General features: G+C 41.5%; 1 protein-coding gene across 2 annotated transcripts in view; it reads right to left on the bottom strand.

Annotated features, from left to right (window-relative positions):
• The window catches only part of erg (ETS transcription factor ERG), a 256,496-nt gene extending 243,384 nt beyond the window's left edge, over positions 1-13,112 (bottom strand). Inside the window, exon 1 of one of the 2 annotated variants that reach the window (XM_080203717.1) lies at positions 13,044-13,112. The gene's annotated coding sequence lies outside the window, so the exon portion shown is untranslated. The remainder of the gene's footprint in view (positions 1-13,043) is intronic. The other variant, XM_080203718.1, reaches the window with a different exon arrangement.
• Between the last annotated feature and the right edge of the window lie 6,811 nt (positions 13,113-19,923).

Genomic DNA, 19,923 nt, shown 5'->3' with positions numbered 1-19,923 from the left:
CTCTGATCACAGTGTACAGGACAGTGTGATCAGTCTGCGTGTCTCTATGGCACAGAATTGATCAACGTTTTCGCTCCTGATGTCAATTCAGCAACTAGTTTGTGTTTTAGCAATTTTCTTTGCTCTTTGGTCTGAGAGTTGCTGAGAAAGCCAAAACTAATTGCATTTTAAAAATAGATTTATGCGTCACTGATTAGGCTATTATTTATTGCCCATCCCTAGTTGCCCTTGAGAATGTTTTTGTAAGGTATACTCTTGAATGGCTACAGTCCCTGAGCTGTAGGTACATCCACAGTACTATTAAAGAATCATTTCCAGGATTTTAACTCAATGATAGTAAATGACTGGTGATATATTTCCAAATCAGGATGGTGAATGACTTGGAGTGCAACCAAGTATCCACTGCTCTTGTCCGTCTAGGAGGTAGTGGGCTTGGGTTTGGAAGATGCTGCCAAACGAACGTTGGTGAGTTCCTTTACCCTAATTTTCCTTGAACTGAACGAGTCAGAGAATGGTTAACGATCAACCACATTGCTTTGTGTCTGGATACACGTGTAGAACTGATCAGCTTTGGCCATCATCACAAATTTATTAATTGAATTTAAATTTTAATTGGATTTGAGCCCATGTCCCCAGAGCATTTGCTTTACCAGTTTGATGCCTTTGCGATTATGTCATGGTGCTGGCTAGGTGCGCCAATGGACATTGAATGAGAGGACAGGATTCTGCTCCTTGTCTGAATCCAGTGTGGCCAAGAAGACTCGAATTATCTGGATCTAAGCTACACCCATGAAGAATGATCACTTTTTCAAATGTACATGTGGTCAAGATAGCAAGTGGTGACCTTCACTCATGGAAAAGTATTCGCTGAGTCAATAATTCCAAGGCAGACAGAATAGTTGGGAGAAAATTGGAGGAAGAACAGAAAACTATTAAGTTCACACAAAAGAACTGTAATTAAAACTAAATGGTAGAAAAGAACATACTGTGACAGTGTGTTTTAACTTTAACACTAGCTGGTGAAGGGTCATATGGAAGCAAAACACAAATTCTGTTTCTCTCCTCAGATGCTGCCAGACCTGCTGAATTTATCCAACTCTTTGTTTTGATATCAGATTTCCAGCATCCACAGTATTTTGCTTTTACTTGACTTTAATATAAATGTTGTGGAGTAAAAAGAGACAACAGATAATGCTTGTTGTACCCAACAGGTCAAGCAGCAGCTATGGAGACTGAAACATATCCACTCTATTTCCCACATATGATGCTTTCCCTCACTATGATTTTCCTAGCATTTTCTGTTTTATTTCAGATTTCCAGTTTTGATAGGATTTTAAAAAGTTTATTTATTATTGCTGCAAGTATGCTTGCATTAACACTGCAACTATTCCCTAGTTGCCACACTCAAGGACCAGCTCGGGCACACTGAGGGAGAATTTAGCCTGGCCAATGCACCTAACCAGCGCATCTTTCAGACTGTAGGAGGAAACTGGAGCACCCAGAGAAAACCCACATAGACACAGGTAGAATGTGCAGATTCCACACAGACAGAATCAAACCCAGGTCCCTGGAGCTGTGAGGCAGCAGTGCTAACCACTGTGCCACTGTGCCACCCCATGGTGGAAACCTGCAGGACCTCTGTTTCCTAATAGAAATCATTTGCTTCCTTTAATCAGAAGGCATGAGAGGGAGAAAGAAAATTATTTGGAATCACGGACCTGGCAGCAGTTCATTGCAAGTTAGACTATAAATGAAAGAGTGCATGGTCCATCAGTTCCATTTAGAACAAGAGATGGGGCTGGGTGAAAGGTGGGTCACATGAAGGAATATCTTAATACTGAAATGAGAGTTTTCTTATTGTTTTCATTTGCTAAAATAAGTCTGCCATTTATCACACTGTCTGCAGTCAAAGTCTTTGCACAGATTCTCAGGAAAATGCAACAAAATAATCTAAACCTTGTGACTAGTATGGAGGAGGAATATGCATGTTATCATAAGACCACAAGACTTACGAGCAGAAATAGGCCATTCAGTCCATCAAGTCTTCTTCACCATTCAATGAGATCATGACTGATCTGATGTGATAATCCTCAACTCCACTTTCGCAACTTATTTCCATAACCTTTGGTTCCCTTCCTGATTAAAAATCTGGCTATCTCAGCCTTGATCATACTTAATGACCCAACCATCTGCAGTAAAGAATTCCACCAATTCACTATCTTCTGAGAGAAGAAGTTCCTCCTTGTCTCTGTCTTAAATGAGTGATTCCCCAAATCTGAAATGATGACCTCTGATCTTAGACTCTCCCACAAGGGGAAACAACCTTTTGGCATTTACCTTGTCAATCCCCCTGAGAATCCTATATGTCACAATTAGGTTGCCTCTCATTCTTCTAAATTCCAATGAGTACAGGCCCAACCTACTCAGCCTCTCCTCATAAGAAAATCCCTCCATACCTGGGATCAACCTAGTGAATCTTCTCTGGACCGCTTCCAATGTCTGTAAGTCTTCCTTTAGATAAAGGGACCAAAACTGTTCCAGGTGTGATCTAAATAATCTTGCACAGTGTTAGCAAGGTTTCCCTATTTTTATACTCCATTTCCTTTTGAAATAAAGGCCAACATTCCATTTGCCTTTCCTATTACCTATTGAACTCACAAGCTAGCTTTTTTGTGATTTATGTATGAGGGCTCCCAAATCATTCTGCTCTGCAGCTTTCTGCAGTCTTTCTCCATTTAAGTAAGGGTGTCAATACACCCTGTTTTAATTTCTCAATTAAGTAGTCTGAATCCAGGAGCATGAATGTTAGACGTGAGCTATCAGTTAGCTATGAAACAGTAACAGTTTATTCTGTGAAAGTGCTGAGAGATGTTGGAACATTTGTAGGTTTTAACCAGGACAATGTCTTCATCATTCTGCACTTGTCACAGGCACTAATGTAACAAGAACTGAGCTTGCTGCAATACTGCATATTCAAAGGCAGTTCATATTTATTTATAACACAATTACTTATTTCCTGTTAAAGAGATGTAGCTGTCAGAAATACATTTCCATGGACATTGCTGATGTGGGAGCTGTAAGGTGTAGTGGTTCCATTTCTGCCCTGGAAACTAAACTGCACATTGTTAATTTCTAAGAAAACCTGTGTATTTGTTAACGAATTTTGCAAAAAAGTGGTTATGTAGAATAGTTATTTGGGATAACTACATTTTGTAAGAAAAAGCATAGCTCCCTAATGGTTTAGAAGAAAAATGAGCTGTTTAATGTAATATTAAGCCATGGAGATAAGAGAAGCCTGGAATCAACCACAAGTCTGTGCAGAGTTAACTGTCTACAGCTAATATAGCATTGGTACTACTTGAGTGGTGAGGGGATCAAAGGTTACAGAGAAAAGGCAGGAGAGTGGGGTTGAGAAATTTATCAGCAATGATCAAATGGTGGAGCAGACTCAATGGGCTGAATGGTCTAATTTGGCCCCTATTTCATATGGTCTTATGGTCTTCTCCAGTGGAACTTCTGCAAGAGGAAATTTGCCAGGATTTTCTCTCCTGGTCATTGTTGATTGACACCCTTGTGAGTATAAAGATCAGGTTTATGTACGAATGTTGCCAACGTTCATATCATCCATGCCATTTGCTTGAGCAACTGAAATTGTCTTTTGAACCAGATACACCAGCTGGAGGTCAGAGTTTTAAAGAAAATGCAACAGAAAGCATATGGATACAGATGTTAACATAGCTTAGGGATTCAAATGGCTTTTTAATATTGGTCTATCATCTGAATCTTCATTCCTTTGAATACATCCACTGCGATGTTCCATTCTGGGCTAACAGATCTGCCCTTGTGTCACTCTTTGGTAGTCTTAGGGCTCCAATGCAGTTGCTACCTTGATGTGTCTTGAGAAAATAGGGAAAATAATCAAATTACCTGGCTGTAAGCCACCAAGGCCATTATAGAATGGATAAATCTACAGGTAAGTTTCAAGCTCCTAGTCAATAACTGTATTTTCATTATTTTCTTTTGCTTTTGTAATAAAGTAGGGCACTCTGAATTATGATGCTTGGTATGTTTGATGTTAGGTAAGATGAATATGCCCCAGATGTTTAAACGTACACTTATAAATCTCCCATGGCCCTGGATTTGATCAATTTTTAAAAAAGGTGCCCCATGGAATAACAAATTGATAATGAGAATCTTTGACCTCACGAACTACCGTACAATCCATTTCTTCAACCAATGGGGCAGGAACAACCGAAACAAAGATGGAGTAAACTGGAGTCAAATCAGATATGAAAAGAGAAACAAGGAGAGAGAAGCAAAAGTAGATTAGGGAAGATTTGAGAAAGAGAGATTAGAAAAGGGGACAGCAAAAGTCAAAAAATTAAACATTTTAGAAACTTTCCAGGAATCATCAATTGCTCCCTTTCCAAGCCTTGTGATGTTGAATAGGATTTCAGGACCATTGACATCCTCTTTACATTGTGTAATAGCAGCTTGAACTTTTATTGGCAAATTTAATTGATATTTATGGGCAGATCCAGTAATCTCTCAAAACCTACGGCGAGGCCGACTGCAAACTTTCAGTTTTCCAGAATAACAAACCATTCAGTAATTTGCGGCAATTTGCAACTCAGAGTATCTTCCTTGCCACAAATTGATGGAGGGATAGGGGTGGATTTTGCATTAGTAGCATTGATTGCCATGAATTCACTTTGTCTTCCCAGCAAATTCAGGGAAACTTTAAAAAACAATAACAGTGCCATCCCATGGAGAAATAAAGTATAGCAATTATTATTATTGTGATACAATGACCCACTGATTTCAATTGATTAGTGGTGTAGCCAAATCACAGATTCCTTGCATATATAAGATATATAGGTAAGTACTGGTTTCCACTTGTTTCTCCCTATTTGATGAGAGGACTTTTTGTTGGTGTTTGGTGTCCCTGATAACATTGAATCTGCAGCAATTGTTATTTTTGTAAATCAATATTATATTTAGAATGCAAAGAATCCTCACAGTGCAGAAGGAGGCCATTGGATCCATTGAACCTGCACTGACAACTATCCTATGCAGGCCCTACCCTCATAGCCGCACGTATTTACTCTGCTAATCCCCCTGACACTAAGGGGCAATTTAGCATGGTCCATCATCTAAACCACACGATTTTAGACTGTGGGAGGAAACCGGAGCACCCAGAGGAAACCCACACAGACACGAGGAGAACATGCAAACTCCACACAGACAGTCACCCAAGGCCGGAATTAAATCTGGATCGCGGGAGCTGTGAGACAGCGGTGCTAATCACTGTGCCGCCATGGCACATTTGTGCAGGTTAGGTGGATTAGAAACATAAAAACTAGAACCAGGAGTAGGCCACTCGACCATTTGACCATGCTCCAACATTCTTTATGAGCATGGTTGATCAACAAATTCAATATCCTGATCACCCATCCTCCCTTATCTTTTGATTCCTTTAGTCCCAAGAACTACATATAATTTCTTCTTGAAATCAGACAATATTTTGAAAATGTGCAAACTCTACACAGACTGAAACCAAATACACAACTCGACTGTTGTGAGGCAGCAGAGCTAAAGACTGCCAACGTGCCACCGAAAAAAAAGTTTAGAAACACTCACCAACACAACCAGAGTGAGGTAACTTCTTGTAAACTGGGCCCAGCATACTTTCCACTTCTATCTTTTACTCTCATTCTTTGTTTCTAAAACTTTATTCTAACTCTTTTAAACTCTCAAACAATGCTTTAATTCATTAAGTTGATCTTTCTCTGACCCCACCTATAACTGTAACACTACATCCTGCACCCTCTCCTTTCCTTCTCTATGTATGGTATGCTTTGTATAGCGCGCAAGAAACAATACTTCTCACTGTATGCTAATACAATAATAAATCAAATCAAATCAAAATGACTTTACTGAAACATCCACGAGGAAAAAGCATCATTGGCCATGCTAAATTGCCCCTTGGAGTCCAAAGATGTGTAGGTTAGGTGGATTGGCCCTGGTAAAAATGTGTAGGGTTACCGGGGTGAGGGGGGGCTGGAGGGTGGTGGGGGGGGGGTGAAATCTTGATAGCCTCCTTCTGCAATGTGGCAATTCTATGTAACCTCCACATTATGCTTAGCAGGTTATGGCATTTCATTGTCCATCATATATGGGGAAGGAGGAGGTTTATAGGTTTAAGGTGCTGAATTAGAGAAGATGGATTTTGCTGCAAAACAAATTGGGAGGTCTGTTCATGTAACTCAATGTTTATTTTAGTTGAAAATGTTCTACTGAGTTATATCTACTGTGTCCTATTATCTACAATCAAAGTACTAGTAATGTAATACAGTACAGCTAGAGACTTCCTTTTTTACCCTCCTATCTGTGACTTTCAGAATGTCAGTTTTATCCCCACATTGCCTCTCAGTAATTTCATTCAAAATGATGTATTCGATTATCATTCAACTGTAAGGAATACATGTATACAAACAAATGTTCAATAGAATATGTTGTAATGAATATGTTTTGTTTGGAGATTAATTAATCAGTGAATTAAATGGTTTTGCTAAAGATAAAACCTGTTCAAGCAAAGTTGAAACACAATGATAATATTATCTGTGACCAGGAATTTAAATAAATTATTCTGGCATTCTATATGCAAATATCATAACACATTTATTTATGTTGCTGTTTAATGGGGCAGATTGGCACTTGATGCAACATACTGTTGTAAGTCACATGCAACATTGGGTTGCAAGTCACTGAGTTCTGCATTGGTTCTGGAATGTATCAAGTAAGTATTTTGCTGTCAATGATCTGTTTCCGAAGTGTAGCCACTGTTTTAATGTCGGAAACGCAGCAGCCAATATGCAAGCTGTCTGTGTGGAGTTTGCACATTCTCCCCTCAACTGCGTGGGTTTCCTCTGGGTGCTTCGGTTTTCTCCCACACTCCAAAGATGTGCGGGTTAGGTGGATTGGCCACGCTAAGTTGGTATTTGCTATCCAAGATGTGTAAATTAGGTGGATTAGCCATGGGAAATGTGTGGGGTTCCAGGAATAGGATGGGGGAGAGGGCCTGGGTAAGATACTCTGTCAGAGAAATGGTGCAGACTCGATGGGCCAAATGGCCTCTTCTGCACCGTAGACTCACCTGATGAAGGAACAGCAATCCGAATGCTCATGATTCAAAATAAACCTATTAGATTTTAACTTGGTGTTGTGAGACTTCTTACTGTGCAGTGTAAGGATTCTACGATCTCACAAAAATCAGTGTGCTTATGATCAGAAAATCTGGTTTAGTAATATTGGTTGAGGGATAAATATTGTCCAGTTCAGAGCAGCAAGGGATGGAGGTGGAGGGCGGGGAGATCGGTTGGGGGGGGTGGTGGTGGATCTGGGGAGGGTGCAAAAATAAACCACTTTGTGTTATCAGAAATGGACTGTATCAGACTAGATAAAGAACTGTACCGTTAATATTATTTACTTTACATAATATCACTTCACAGTGCTGTAATGTAGATTGTTTAATATCTTATTTCACTTTCTGATATTTGTACTAACGTTTAAATTTTTATGACATTTATAATAAAAAGACTTTCGTATTGAATCTTCTGTTGTTTCAATGGATGTAAGGATTACTTAAGCAAATGCCTATTTCTCCCTTTTCTTCCTCTTTTGACGTGCTCATGCCAAGTTAGAATTCACGGTTGCTGACAGCCCTCAGTCTAACTTGACTGTTTAAAGGATGGCTTGGATTGGTGAAAATGTGGGCTATTTGATAGCATAGGAAGTCACAGTATAGCTCAATACTGAGTGTGAGAATTAATTGCCTTACTTTTTTTAATTGAAAATCTCACCCGAATGCCTTATTAATCTCTGTTACATTGTGTGTTATATTGGCATGCTGCAATTCACCATGTTATGGAATAATAGGATATAGGTTTCCAAGATCCTTTCCCCAGAGTAGGGGAGGCCAAAACTAGAGAGCATAGGTTTAAGGTGAGAGGGGAAAGATTTAAAAGGGAACCCAAGGCGCAACTTTTTCACAGAGGTTGGTGCATATATGGAATGAGCTGCCAGAGGAGATGGTGGAGGGGAGTACAATTACAATATTTGAAAAAGAATTGGACAGGTACATGGATAGGAAAGATTTAGAGGGATATAGACCAAACACAGGCAAATGGGACTTGTTCAGTGTAGGAAACCTGGTCGGCGTGAATAAGATGGGTTTTGGGCCCGTTTCCGTGCTGTATATCCCTATGACTCAATGGCCGGAACACTACCACCTTGCCGCCATGGAATCGGAATAGGCACGGGTTTAACTAAAGGAAATCTCCCTTGACGTTGGGTGGGAATTTCTGGTCTCGCTCGCGCGAAGCTGTAAAATCCTGCCCTATGACTATGACCTGGCTTTTCTCACACAGTGAGTTTCCATCCTAAACACACAGACATCGGACCACTTTGTATGTTTCTCAGCACCAGGACAGAGGCCATGGAGTAAATAGATCATCCTCCTGCTCCATCAAGCATAGGTGCCATATATCATAGGATGGCATTTGAGAAAAAGGCAGTAATAGGCTATTTTTTCAACAGAGCAACATTGTTTCGTAATTATAATAATATAATATAAACTGTTTGTCTCTCTCTCTCACTAGAAATAAAGGCTGGCATTTTTAAAAAACACTGTCATAGGATAAAGTATTAAAACTTATGGTAACAAAAACATCCTAAACGTTTTCCAAATATTTAAGTTGTTTGGGTCTTTACATTGAATGTTGAAGATTTAACATAAAGACTAAATGTGTTTCAGGTATAGTATTATCCAAAAATGGAGGGAGTACTTTCAGAAGTTCTGATGGAACAACATGACCCGAACTTTGTTTCACTCTCCAAAGATGCTGTCAGACCTGCTGAATATTTCCAGCATTTTCTGTTTTCATTTCAGATTTATAGCATCCTCAGTAATTTGTTTTGTGGAAAAGAAACAAAACTGGGCTTGATGCTTACCAGTTTGTACAAAATGTCAGAAGTATATTACTACTAACAAAAGGGTCCTCTCTGACAGATTTGTGACAATAGGAGGAAGCATACATTGCCAAGATGTTAGATAAACAATATCATATTGTCAGGCATTCCTAACGTACATGCTGGAGTGGGGAGAAAAACTGCTCAAAGTTCCCATTCCAAATCCCTGTTCAGTGTCTCCAAGTTGGAAGTGAGAAAGGCTGGACATTGGATGATGGATGGCAGGCCAATATACACTGTCCAGTTCACACATGGAAAATGAACATCTGAACAGATAGAAACATGGAAAATAAAAACGGGAGTAGGCCATTCAGACTTTCAAGCCTGCTCTGCTATTCATTCTGATTATGGCTGATCATCAAATTTAATATCCTGCCTTCCGCCATATCCCTTGATCCCTCTAGCCCCAATAGCTATATCTAATTTCTTCTTGAAATCACACAATTTTTGGCATCATCTATTTTCTGTGTCTGAGGTGGATACCAGAGAGAGGCCAAGCTTATAGGGCCATCTTCCAACAAAATTGTCACTTTTAACAAAGGAAGAACAGAGGCAGAGGGGAGAAAGAAGTATTGAATTTAAAAATGAAATCATTAAAATGATATGTTGCATGGATGTCCTCTTCCAAATGATGATGGTGCATGAGATGTTTCCATCAGGGAGCCAAATCTGATGATGCTGTATGACCTAGTCACCAGGGCTCCTGTGAGTCACTGACTTTCGAATATTTGTACCACTTTGCCACATGAGTAATTGTCTTCAATGGATCACATCTGGATATATTGGAGCACTGAAATTGATGGGGAGACAGCGGAATACAATGTAGGGAAGCCCAATATCTACTAAGGTTTCAGCTTGCATTCTTCTGACATCATTCTAAGAATTATTAAATACTTCCAGTTTCCAGGCAGCATTAATTAATACTACTATTGCCTTTGTGCTCCCTGACCTATATTGGCTCCCAGATCACCAGCACCTCAAATTTAAAATTCTCATCCTTGTACTTAATTCCTTCCATGCCCTCATCCCTTCCCAGCTCAGTAATCTGCTCCAGCCCCTACAAACCTCCAAGATCCAAGATCTCCAAGATTGTGTTCCTCCAAATATGGCTTCTTGAGCATCCCTGTTCTTTTTCTCCAACACTTAGTGCTAAAGCATTCAAGGGTTACTACAGTAAAGGTGCATTATAAATGCAAGTGCTATAGATAGTGGAAGAAAAGACTACTCAAGGATGTTCCCTCAGAAGGATATGACATTTTTATTTGTTTAATTTCCTGAGGAAATTATTGCGGATAAAAGATCCAAATCCCCATCACCGCTAAAGTAATTGGATAAAAACTACAAGATAACAATCCAATTGACTGATCTAGATTATCTAGCCCAGTCCAGTTGCTTTTGAAAGATTAGCAACAATAATCTATTTCTAACATCTTTAAATCAATTTTAACTAGATATTCAGCCAACGCCTCCAGAAAGAGACAAGCAACAAAATAACAGTCACTTTCATTCCAAATCTATTTCCATCTCGTGGTTCGGTTAGGGGCAGCATGATGGCACAGAGGTCAGCACTGTTGCCTCACAGTGCCAGGGATCTGGGTTGGATTGCCGCTTGGGTCACTGTCTGTGTGGAGTCTGCACATTCTCCCCATGTCTGTGTGGGTTTCCTCTGGGTATTCCAGTTTCCTCCCACAGTCCAAAAAATGTGCTGGTTAGGTGCATTGGTCATGCTAAATTCTTCCTCAGTTTACTCAACCTGGCGCCTGAGTGTGATGACCAGGGGATTTTCACAGGAACTTCATTGCAGTGTTAAATGTAAGCCTACTTGTGACACTAATAAGTAAATAATGAAAAATTGTGAGATGCTTCCTTAGTCCCTTTTCTTTTTCAATACAGCCAGGACAGTCTCATGCAACTGGATAAATAAACCATCGCACAGGTAGTGTGACACAAAAGAGAAAATGCTGGAAAATCTCAGCAGGTCTGGCAGTATTTTAAAGGAGAGAAAATAACTCAAAACATCAGCTTTTTTCTCTCCTTACAGATTCTGCCAGACCGCTAAGATTTTACAGCATTTTCTCTTTGCTAATATAGCCCATCTCGGCACAGACTTGGTGCACCGAAGGCCCTGTTCCTGTACTGTTCTTTAGAACTAACGATGATAAAATTTGGATTCATAAAGGGATGCATTTTGAATTCGGAAAAAAGTATACATACACACACACAGGTGAAGGGGGGGTTTATTTTACAACTGCAGCGGCAGGGGACTCCAGAACAAAATCTGAATTGTTAAAAGCCCATGAAGCATTGCCCTTTTAAGCCGTCGGGACATTCTTACAACTGGTAGCAATCAGGCGAACGGCTGCAATGGACAGGAAATCTAAAATTAGTTTTTACTACCTATAATAGAAGATTTACGGTATGGTTTAATTTGTCGTCTCCCAGCTGAAAGGGGGAACTAAAACAGCCGGTCCTGGACAGGGGTCCAGCCTTCTCACAGACTCAGACTCCCAGTATAGTGATCCCACACATCCTGACCGAACACACTCAAAACCAGCATGTTAAAAGTCCTCACCGGGACACCTCCAAACTTCTTTTTCGGACTCTTTCACCCCTTTTCCCTCCTTGCTTTCCTTCTTTTTTCAAAAAAAAACTTGTTTGAAATAAAGTATGTTTTAATCCAAAATCAGATTTTTTTTAACTTGCGTTTCCTTTCATGGAGGTGGTGGGGTGGGGGGGATGTGAAATTAATAACGAGAAGGAAGTTTGTCCAATTGCTGGTGCTACCTTGGTGCAAGTAACGGTGCTGTTAAGAGTAATTCGAAGCCGCAAGATTCCAGATGTATAAACTGAATAAATTATGTAAGAAATGTTACTTCAATTAATAACCCCAAACTGACTTTCATTTAATCCAACTCAATCAATTATTTCCCGCAACCCTCGATATTTATCCACTTTTGAATATGAAATAAGTGTTTTATTAAGCAGAAATATAATGCAACATGATGACAATCTCATCAAAAGATTTGAGACACGTTTGTTCCCTATTATCAAGAAAGCAGGAACAGCATCTGGATAGGATAACTCGAGCAAACGGATTCTTCCTGGCTTTTAGCTTTTTGAAATCCCAAGGAAATCTGATCCCCAAACTAACCCAGAAATTACTTTTTAAACACGTGTCGGATTAGTTCAGACAAGAGACTGGGTTTTGTTCTGTATATATCAGACAGTGAATGAGTGTCAAAACAAAGTTTGGGAGGGGTGCTTAAAATGGGAATTAAACAGGGAGAGGGGAGAAAGGGGGGTGGGCTGGGTAGAGGTAAGTGGGGGAGAATGTAAAAGTAACTGAGGAGGGGTGAAAGCGAGGAAAAGAGGCATCTGAAATAAAATGGCATCAGACACACTTTGAATTAAAAGTTGTTGTTACAAGGAAAGGTGTTGGGGAGGGGAGGGTTAAATGTGCAAACGATGGAGTTTGAAGGCTCTGAAGTAAATATTTAACATTGAGGTTTCAACACTTGCTGGGCAAAAAAAAATCTGCTAGGGAGAGGAGAAATGGGCTTGATCCAGCTCCTGACTCCTGAAGCGCTTCTGGATCCGTCCTAATGTGAAAGTCATTCCCTGAGCTTGGAACCGTTCGCTAGTCCGTTATTCCGCTCCCACTATCAACAGGGAACACCTTTTTTTTGCTGCTGTTTCTGTTTCTCAAACAAACAAAAACTCCTTAAGACTCTAATCAGGATATCACGTCACGACAGTGCCGACACTTTCACTTATATGGACAAACAGAGGTAAACATCAAACATCTGCACAACCATTTGAGCTGCATCCGATTCGCTGTAAATCATAAAATGACTGGGGGGGAGGTGGGGGGAGGACGTTGAAAATAACGTTTCTAGGCAAGTTGTAAAATGGTTAACAGTTGCAGATCGTGTAGTTAATACCCGTTTATTTCCTCTAGATGCAATTTAACATGAAGCCAGGCGGCTGTGTCGCTGGCTGTGTGGTGTACTTACAGAGTTAGAGCAGTCAGGCCGTCGGGTGGTGAAGGTGCTGCTTCTGCTGTGAATGGGAGAGTCGGTGAATGGAATTCCTTGTTTCCCTGAAATCTCCAATCACGGATCAGTGAGAGTGCCCAGACTTCCCATACACTGGGCAGCGTACAGCCAGACAAAAAAAAAACCGGGAGGGAGGGGAGGAGAGAGAGAGAGGGAGGGGAAGACAAGGAGAGTTAGACAGGAAAAGAGGAAAGAGAAAGGGAGAGTGTGCTTGGACAGGAAAAGAGATAGAGTCGACAGCAGGAGAGACAGAGAGAGCGCTAGGCAGGAAAAAAGAGAGAAAGAGAGAGAACACAAAATGTGAAAGGCACCTACACAAACAAAATGAAGTGAGAGAGTCGGAGTGAGATGAGTAGGAAAAGATTTACAGAAGGAAAGAAGATGTGTTAACAAAGTGACGGAACAGAAAACCACAAATGAATGAGTGTCGGAAGCAAGCTTTAGAGGAATGGAGTCAAAATGGGAAATGACTGAGGGGAGATGGGGTTGCAGTGAAAAAGCGATGACTTTAATGATCAGGAAAAAGTCAGATTGGCTGTGGAAATTCATTAAAAGTTGCATGTAGAACTGAACAGAGGCTTTTTGAATGAAATCTATAAACAGATGTTGGCAAAATTTGTTAATGGTACAATCAACCTACAACATTTCTGTTTTACTGGCCGCACTGGAGTTCCTACAAACAGAAGTCTGATTGTGGTACCTTGTGTGTTGAATGGCTTTTTCTCTCTTTTTCTCTGCAGACGTGTTTACATTTCTGCGGTTTAGTCTATAACTTTCTCCTTTTTTTCAGAATGTTAGACCACGCGCATGCCCCATTCCCTGAGCTCCCAGACATTCCTGAAGTCTGCCAAAAATTATTTTTAAAAAAAACCCTATCGACCCCCAAGACTGGGTCAGACACAGTGTTGGTGTAAGAGTGGTGTGTGTGGTTGCTTTTGCTAACACCAACCCCCCGCTCCTCCCTCACTCCTGCACCCCCATCCGCACGTAAAACGAACCTCTAGGACTCTGTTTCCTGTTTTTCAGCTAAAAAAGATCACGGGTCAAACACTGAAGAAATGAAACACGGTAGCGGGAATGAACCAACTAGCAACTGCGTGAAACCCCGGATTATTCCTTGCGTGTTTTTTTTGCTGTATTTCCTTTTATTAAATCCTTATCTCACGGTGCCCAATTTCTTTTTTCCCAATTTCCCCCCTCCCCTCTCTCTTTCATTTCGACCAGTGTCCCCTGACGCTGCATTTGCACTACCTTAAATACAATCAGACTACACCAGCAATTATGGAGTCAGTTTCTGTAACACTATTGGCTACCAGATATGGAAAAATGATTAAGGCCTGATATCTAAGTTTCATCCAACTCTAAATTGGACTGGGAATCGTTCGGAGTTTCATGTTTAAATTTGATATGACGCTCAGAAACGCGCAATGAAGATATTAATATCTTTCGCAAGTTAGTATTAAGTCTGGTTTAGAGACAGACAGATAGATAGATAGATAGGTAGACTGAGAGTGATAGATGGATAGATACACAAAAAGAAACAGATGGATAGACAGATAGATAGATGGATAGACTGATAGAGAGAGAGAGATGGATAGATACACAAAAAAGAGATAGATGAATAGATACACAAGAGATAGATGGACAGACTGATAGATAGGTAGACTGTTAGATAGATAGATAGATAGATAAGAGTATTGCAAGGAATTCCAACATGATAACGATTCTTCGGGTTATCTCTGTGACAGCAAGGCAAGCATTTGTGTCAAATTGAGTATTTTTTTATGATCCCTGTTCCTCCACTGCGTGCATTATCCTCCTGACTGGTCCTAAGTATTCAACGCCCATATTTTCGGTCGTAAATCCGGCTGTCAATATAGTCAACTGCATGCTTATGTATTTTAACTTACATTTATGTTTTCCAGGACCTCGGGAAAGCCAGAAGCCCTTTCGAAGTACGGACACTCTTGCGACGTATAAAATACAGCAGCCAATTTTCACTCAACAAATTCCCACAATGGGAGATGGAAAGATGGCCTCTTTTTACAGATGATGTAAGGGGGTGAATGTTGGCCAGGGTACTGGGAAAACGCATCTGCTCTTCTTGGACTATTGACATGGGACTTTTTTTTTCGCTCAACTGACAGGACAGATGGAGCCTACCTCTGACAGTGCGGCACTTCCTCAGCACTGCAACTAGGGGTACCCGGAATGATGATCGCCGGAATAGGCATGAACTATTCTCATGTTCAGAAGTTAGTGTTTATGTTCTGTACGTGCTTGTGCATGCATGGTTTTGCATACATAATTACTTATATATGTGTTTATATTAGCACATCATTTTAAAAAGACAGAGACTGATATGCCTAAGTGGGGCTTCCGAACCACATCAGCTGATGATTAACTGACTTTCCCCGTTTTGTGAAATAAAAGACATAGATGCATATAGGTGTATATTCCTGTAGATGGTTTTTGTTATATATTCGTAGTTTTATACTTATGTGTAAATGAATCTATACGTTACTTATATGAATTTGTGCAGATGAGTTACGTTAGGAACAATACTGGTATCTAAATAGCGGGAATAAGGCGATCCAATCCATGTTTTAAAAATGGGGTTCTGATTCTCTCCTCCAGTGTTTGTGCAACTTTTTTTATTAGACACAAGTAGGCTTACATTAACACTGCAATGAAGTTGCTGTGAAAGCCCACACTTCTGCCTCTGTTCTGGTACATTGAGGGAGAATTTAGCATTGCCAAGACAGCTGACCAATATGCCTTTCGGACAGTAGGAGGAAACCGCAGCACCCAGAGGAAACCCATATCGACACGGGGAGAACGTGCATACTCCAGACAGGCAGTGACCCAAGCCAGGAATCGAACCCTGCTCCCTGGCGCTGTGGGGCAGCAATGCCCTCGGTTGGTTGACGAAAAAAAACTTATATAAGGCGGAATATTAAAAGGAACTATATTCAATTTCAGACTTCATACAAGAGGAGTACTGTAAATGCAAAGTAATATCTTTAAAAAACTTCTAAAAAATTCCTCCATAAATTTTAGAGAAAGTTGAAACTTTCTACCTAGCCCACCTAGCCACCGTATAGCTGGTACATTTGTCAATGACTGTGGCATGTTTTGTCACACATATGTGGCATGCCTGTGTATGTGATCCATTCTGCGCGTACACAGTATACCTTATGTATATTTGATAGCGTGTATTTGTGTATACTGTGTCTAATTCTCCATTCCCGCGACACTTTAGAACGTAAAGCAGCATGAGCTTTGCAGCAAATCATTCCTGCAGATGTTGCAGAACAGGGAACAGTATAACCTCTCAAGAGCAGAGACGGGCACCCGGGAGAGAAAGAGTTAAAGGTAATAATTCAGTGCGGTGGAATGTTACTGATTACGTGAATTAGCCAAATAATTATTCGAGGTTGTTAGTATGGAGCCCTTGTTAAAATTATCTGGAATTGAATCACTCCTCGTTCACCATCAGCGTTTGAGGCACCCAGAGTGTGTTGTTCTTAATTCAAGATTCAATCAGTTCACATCCAGAACAATCTTTTCTTTGGCATAAAAAAGCGAGTGATCTTTATCAACATGCAAAAAAAAAGTTTCAACTTTCTCTAAAATTTATGGAGGAATTTTTTAGAAGTTTTTTAAAGATATTACTTTGCATTTACAGTACTCCTCTTGTATGAAGTCTGAAATTGAATACAGTTCCTTTTAATATTCCGCCTTATATAAGTTTTTTTTCGTCAACCAACCGAGGGGATTGAATGGAAAATCATTAAGTTCCAGATGATCAAACAACAGGACATTTTGCAAAGCTCTTGGGGGCAGAGACGTCGCGACTGTGAGGATCAGTCGCACATCTTTATGAGAACTTTTGAGGGATAGACAATTTCTAAATAATTTTTGGGGGGTTTTATTTTCCAATTTGTGCAGCTACATAGAAAAAAAAACTCGCAACGTAGAGTCTAGACAGGAGAGATCCTGTCCAAATCTGGAAGCCATTCGGCCAGGCTGGGAACACTTACTGTGCATTGGAATTATTTGGAGCAATGTGGAGCTCAGATTTCACCGGCCGGCTAGGCGCAAACTCCTTCTCTCAATTAATGATGAAAAATGGAAGAATCGGGTGTTTTTTATATTGAACGCGGAAAAAGCCAGCCACCTTTTGTTCACCCATAAAGTTAGTCTCAACATTTCAAAATATCTGTCCTACACATTGGAGGTCCAATTCAGCGACCAGTGAGTTAGCAGACTAGAGGTCGCCCTCCCGAGACGTTGTCCCTCAGTCACATTCACAGACTTGCAATGGGACAGAGTTTGCAATATTAGCACACCAACGCATTAACGGTCTGACTCGCCAAGTACTCCTGGAAGCCGGTGCCAGAGTTCTGCTAACATTCCACAAACACAAGAAAAAAAACCGTTTAACATCAAGTTTCAGAAAATATTTTGGCAGGTACAAAGTCACATTTGAAGCCGTTTCAGCCTTTGGGCAGACGGAGCCCTGTGAAACCCCTGTCTTGGATTTGACCAGATTCAGAGCATTTCACACCTTTGGCACGCTGCGCACCTCCTGTGCTTTCCAATTGAGGGGAAGACTGTGATTGCAGTCTGCTCTGCTCCAAACAGAGCAGGACAGCACCAGGGTCAGATTGGCTCGTTGGAGTTAGGCGACTGAGGAGATTCCTGTGGTAATTCTGCATCACTCTCGACCATAACACCATAAGGTACAGGAGCAGGGCCTATCTATTTCTGTCCTAAATGCACTCAATGACCTGGCCTCCACAGCTTTCTGTGGCAGTGAATTCCACAGATTCACCACCCTCTGGCTGCGGAAGTTCCTCTTCATCTGGGTTCTAAAGGGCCGTCCCTTTACTCTGAGGCCATGCCCTTGGGTCCTAGTCACTCATACTAATCAAAACTTCTTCTCCACGTCCACTCTATCCAGGCCTTTCGTTATTCTATAAGTTTCAGTGAGATTCCTCCCTCCTTCTTCTAAACTCCATCGAGTCCAAACCCAGAGTCCTCAGACACTCCTCATGTACCAAGCTTTTCATTCCTGGGATCATTCTCGTGAACATCCTCTGGACCCTTTCCAAGGCCAGCACATTCTTCGTTAGATATGGGGCCAAAAATTGCTCACAATATTCTAAATGTGGTCTGTCCAGAGCCTTATAAAGCCTCAGCAGTACATCCCTGCTTTTATATTCTGGTCCAGTTCTAGTGCAAAGCTTAATATCAGTCACCAGTTTTGAGAATGGATGACATTCTATCATGCTGTTGGCCATGGGTAGACCGAGAAATGGCTCTGCCCCCTGTGTTTCCCTGTGCAGAAGGAAATCTGTCCAATGTGTTGCATGGTAAAATGATGATGCTGCCTGAGACACCACTCAGGAAGAAAAAGTGGCAGTTTCCTCCCATACCCCACTTATAACCTATTGAACATGTTATTACTGGGCATGATACCAGATGCAGAAGGTCAAAGTCTAGCTGGCCAAGTTGTACATCAGAATATGTGTCAGTGCTCACATTATAGTGGCCACTGGAATTGCACCTTGTCTGTGTTATACTTTATTCTCCATCTCCCCTGAGCAGAATGACAGAATGGCATCCTTTCTCATACCTGTCAGGCTTATCTCCAATTTTCAGGGTGGGTTCTGGGAATTCAGAACCACAGCTCTCATGATTGATTAAAATTGCCTAGAAGCAGGAAATCCTGTTGTTCTGGGGATCCTGACACAGGAAGCTTTGGATGGAGCATTATTGTGCTTCACCAAGAATATCTTATTCATCCTTTCAACATTTCTCTATTACCAGGCTCCTCCAGTGGACTATTGCAGAAAGTCACACTGTCCAGATTGTAGTAATTAACTAAAGTTTCAGCTTAACATCAGCGCAGGGATGGAGGTTCCATACCACTCAATGTCTATATGTCAATAGAAATTTGACATGAATGGAACCCCCTGCTGCCAATGCACATTCCTGTGCCATTCTGCATTGGGATTCTTCCAACACTGCCCCACCATTCCGCAAACCCCACCATTCCCCAAACCCCACCATTCCCCACTTCTGCACCATTTCCCACTCCCCCACCATTCCCCACTCCCCCACCATTCCCCAAACCTCACCATTCCCCACTCCCCCACCATTCCCCACTCCCCCACCATTTCCCACTCACCCACATTCCCCAAACCCCACCATTCCCCAAACACCACCACCCCCACCATTCCCCACTCCCCCACCATTCCCCACTCACCCACATTCCCCAAACCCCATCATTCCCCAAACTCCACCATTCCTCACTTCCCCATCATTCCCCAAACCCCAACATTCCCCAAACCCCAACATTCCCCACACCCCCCCCATTTCTGACTACCCCAACATTCCCCAAATCCCACCAGTCCCCACTCCCCACCATTCCCCAAAAATCCACCATTCCCCACCCCCACCATTCTCCGCCCCCACCATTCTCCACTCTCCCATCATTCCTCAGTCCCCTACCATTCCCCAAACCCTTCGACTTCCCATTCCCCTGCCATTCCACAAACCTCACTATTCCCCGCACTCCTACCATTCCCCAAATCCCACCATTCACCAACATTCCCCATTCCCCACAATTCCCCAAACCCCACCATTCCCCATTTACCTATGATTCACCAATTCCCACCATTCTCCACTCCCCCATCATTCCCCACTCACCCATTCCCTAAACCCAACCATTTCCCACTCCCCACCATTCACTATTCCCCCACCATTCCCCAAACCCCACCAGTCCTCACTCCCCCACCATTCCCCAAACCCCAACATTCCCCACTCCCCC

Source organism: Carcharhinus amblyrhynchos, chromosome 15, assembly GCF_965287045.1.
Source record: "Carcharhinus amblyrhynchos chromosome 15, sCarAmb.v2.hapA, whole genome shotgun sequence".
In the NCBI taxonomy this organism is placed as follows: domain Eukaryota; kingdom Metazoa; phylum Chordata; class Chondrichthyes; order Carcharhiniformes; family Carcharhinidae; genus Carcharhinus; species Carcharhinus amblyrhynchos.
Note: the sequence above shows the minus strand (reverse complement) of the source record. Positions and strands in the feature narration are given on the sequence as shown.